The sequence below is a fragment of the Carlito syrichta genome, unplaced genomic scaffold (genome assembly GCF_000164805.1).
Source record: "Carlito syrichta isolate Samal-C Ts95f unplaced genomic scaffold, Tarsius_syrichta-2.0.1 Scaffold91100, whole genome shotgun sequence".
NCBI classification, from domain to species: Eukaryota; Metazoa; Chordata; class Mammalia; order Primates; family Tarsiidae; genus Carlito; species Carlito syrichta.
Window position 1 is genome coordinate 657,399 of NW_007035196.1, and position 4,294 is coordinate 661,692.

The following is a 4,294-nucleotide window of genomic DNA, read 5'->3' on the forward strand; positions in this document are numbered from 1 at the left end:
AACATCATGGCTTGCTATTTGTTTAATGACAGCTGTTTGTTTGATGACAGTATGATACAAAACAGTCGGCAAGTCCGGATGTCTCCATCATCTCAAGTCTGGTCCTACTCTCAGAATTGCGTGGTGTGTTGTGTGGAGCAACCACCCAGGTTCTGGGTGGTAAAAAGAGCATCTATTTACAGTCCGGACCCTGGATGTGTGCATTCTAATGTTGGCCAAACTTGCTTTGGGTGTTTTGGCAAGTCACTGATTGATGGGGAACTCACCATGTCGTCTATTTTGGCATTGAGTAGCCAACATTGTTAGAATGTACTTCCTAACTGTGGAGCTTAAACTTGCCTTTCCACAACTTTCACTCCACGGTCTGAGGTCTGCCTCCGGGCCATGGAGAAAGAGAGCCCTCGCTTTTCTCCTGCTCCTTCTGTACCTCAGAACAAATGTAGGATGCCTGGTTGAAAGATTCACTATGGTCCTTTGAAGCAAGGTATGGGAAAATGAGAGTCATGCATCAGCTACAACCTTGCTGAACTCAACCTGGCCCTTCAGACAATATGAAGCCCCAAAGTTTATTGTCATACAAGGCCTCATCTGCCTAGAATGATCCTCTCCTGAACTCCACCCCATTTCTGGCCAGAAAGCTTGTCTTTCAAGACTCAGCTCACTTTCTCCAATGACATTCCAAGTGAGAACGACACATCCCTTCTTCCCTGTGTTCCCTAGAAGCACAGGGTCCTACCCCCCAACTCTTATCCCCCATTCTCTCCCTGTGATACTTAGGAGCTCTTATGTGTCCTCGGTCTTAGGTCAGAGACAGGGTCTCATTTCTATCCTCAGTGCCTGGCATTGTGAGGTACCTGTTACATGTCACTGCCTGGAGAGAACACAACACAGTTAGAAGACAGGCTCAAGGCATGACTCTACTCTGCACATCTACAGATGACAATCTGCATGATGAGGGTTTGACACAGAAATGGAAGTGGGCACAGAAAGGGCCAGGCAGTTGCTGGTCTCCACCTCCTCTAATCTCATCTCTTTATGAGCTGTTCCACTAGTGAGTGTGGCCAGCCCCTCTAGCTTCACCATGGGACCTCTGCTTTGCAATACTTTCGTTTGCATCAGAGCCAGAAAAGGCCCATTCCCTGTAAGAGGTCCCTAGTGAGGATCTGCTGATAATGTGAGAAAATGGAGCCAAGCAGGTTTCTGCCCTGCCCCCCAACCGTATTAAAGAAGGGCTACCCCAGGGAGCTTCCTTACGATCCTATGACTGTAAATGATGGCTGAAATCTACCATCTGATTTGGTATTACCATATAATCATTTCTGTAAAAGTCTTCAGAATCATTATTAGCCCGAGGAACGAATTAAATGGCATACCAGCAGGGATTTTACTACTGACAAACTAAAATGAAATTAAACTAAAAAAAAAAAAAAAAGACAGAACTGTATGAATATTACACTGCAATGATCACAACTACTTGTGGTGCTAACAAGGACTAGGGCAGAATTAAAGAAGCCACAGAACCCTGATCTTGTGTCTCTAGAAAACACGTAAACTTGCATTCATGACCAAGACAGTTAGCTGAATTTTTGAGAAGCCCACTTAACCAGTAGTTGAACCATTCCACCAAGTGCAACGTGGGTTTCTTAGCAGCACAGAGACCACTGCACATTGTTTGGTCTCTGAGGTTATGATTCACACAAAGTCCCTCCTTCCAGGACCATCTCTGAGGTGCAAACATATATATTCATATTAGTTCATGTGTGTATATGTATGTATGCCAAATATAATCTAGAAAATTGTAAGTCTGTATAAATATATACCACTATGTTGAACCATAATCTCTCTGTACAGCCATATATTTCAACATCCTTAACAGTTTTCTTTGGAGAACAGTCTATGGCTATATTTATAGATCATTAGTGGCAGTGTCTACTTGAGAACATCTTGCAGGATATTAGAAAAGTTGCTAGCCAAGTTAATAGTAGTTTTTCTTACACCTCTCCTTTTTTTGATATCCATTTGATATTCATTCTTTCAGTTAGCAAATGAAATGTAATGAGTCCTAGAGACTGTGGGAACACAGTGGTCAATTAAACAGGCACGGCCCCTACTCCACACAACTTACAATCTAATGAGTAAGACAGATAAAGTAGGCAGGGTTCGGTGACTCAGCCTGTAATCCCAGCACTTTGGGAGGCTGAGGTGAGTGGATTGCCGGAGCCCACGGGTTCGAGACCTGCCCAGGCAACTTGGCGAGACCTCATCTCTACAATAAATCAAAAATTAGCTGGGTGTGGTAGTGCATGCCTGTAGTTCCAGCTACTTGGAAGGTTGAGGTGGAAGGTTCACAGGAGCCCAGCAGGTCGAGGCTGCGGTGGCCAGGAGCATGCCACTGCACTCCAGTCTGGGTGATGGAGTAAGACTCCAACTCAAAAAAAAAAAAGATAAAGCAAGTCAAGGTATAAACACATAGATGACTGGATGAGAGGTGCTAGGAAGGAAAGAGTTATGGAGCTGGGAGGTATCAACTCCAAAGATGGTGTTAGTGAAAGACTCCCCAAAGAAGTGAATTGCAAGCAGCTTCCTCAAGAATGAGAAGGAACTGGCCATACAGGAGTGGAGGAGAAAAGCATTCTGGACAGAGGGGCAGCAGGTGTTAAGGCTCTGGAGCAGGAAAAGGCTTGGCTTGTTCAGGAAACAAAGCTAGGAAGACTGGAGTGCAGAGAACAAGAAGTAGAGAAGGGCAGATAAATGGCCTCAGCAGGACTTGTAGGCCATCACAGAGCATAAGTGCCTCAGCTAGTCGGTGAAGGACAGAAGACAAGGCAATGTCACTCCCATATTTACATTTTAGCAGTGTTACTTTTAGTTCCATGGGGAAATGAGTTGTGGAGGGCCAAAGGAAAAAGCAAGAGAACTGCTAACAAAACTATGGTCATCTGGACTGGATAATGCACTTGAAGTGGAGTCAACAGCCTCTCCAGCCAATGAGGTACATGTGAGTGAGAGGAAGAGAGGAATCAAGGGTGACACCCGAGATTCTGAATTAAGTACTGTGCAGTGGTAGATCCATACAGTGGAAAGTGGACACGTTTCAAGCAAATGTTGAGTTCTGCCTTGGTGAGTGAAGTGTGAGATGCTTGAGGGAAAGCCACGCGGAATCAAATGACAGCAGCTGGGTATTGCATCAATCCAACTGAGTCAGGAAAACAGAGACCTCACCAGTTATTTTAACAGAGAGAATTTAATATGGGGGATTGATTAAGCAGATATGGAGGACTGAGGACAGAAAAGGAATACTGGGATAACAGAGACTAGCTTCAGGGAGCCACCATCACCCATGGAGCTGGAAGAATGAAGGGAAAAGCCTCTGAGTCAGGACCCAGACCTCTAAGGAGGAGTTACTGCCTATCTGGTGCTGGTATATCTGAGGGACTTCCACGAGGCCAGTTCTAGGATTGTGGGAAAAAGCTGGAAACTGATAACAATGATACTACAGCAGTGATGCCGTCCAGAATGGTGAGCAAACAGAAAGAAGCATCTTCCTTCTCCCCTTCCAGGTTTCCAATCTTCTCTTCCTTTAGTGGCAGAGCCTAATGGAGCCAGTCGATCAAAGGAAAAAACCATGTACAAGCTCCAGCCCCAGCGTTGCAGACTGAGCCCAAAAAAGGCAGGTTTGGAGCTGAGAGGCAACAGCTTCCTGATCAACACAATTATGCAAGACTAGAGCTCAAAGGATAGACCTGGGCTAGAAACACACACTCAGTAATCATCAGTGAATATATCTGTGATTTTCTAGGACACTAATGACATTGAGAGCCCCAAACCCAGCTAGGCTTCTCAGGGCAAATCAAAAAGGCACAAAGCTACTTCCTGTCCACAAGACAACCCCAAGAACAACTAAAAAGTAATGAGACACTTGTATATGTGATCTTTGCCCCGGAGCAATGGGTCTCAAACCCACGTAAGCATCAGAATCATCTATGAAGTTTTTTTTTAAATTCAGATGCCCGGGTTCCACCCCAGAATCCTTGATGAGATTCTGCAGAGCAGGAGCTTGGACATCTGTGTTTTCTTTTTTTTTTTCTTTTTGTTTTGTTTTCTTTTTCTTTTTTTTTTTTGAGTTGGAGACTCACTCTGTCGCCCAGGCTGGAGGGCAGTGGCACGCTCATGGCCACCACAGCCTTGACCTGCTAGGCTCAGGTGATCCTTCTACCTCAGCCTTCCAAATAGCTGGAACTACAGGTACAGGCCACCATGCCCAGCTACTTTTTTAAAATTTATTGCAGAGATG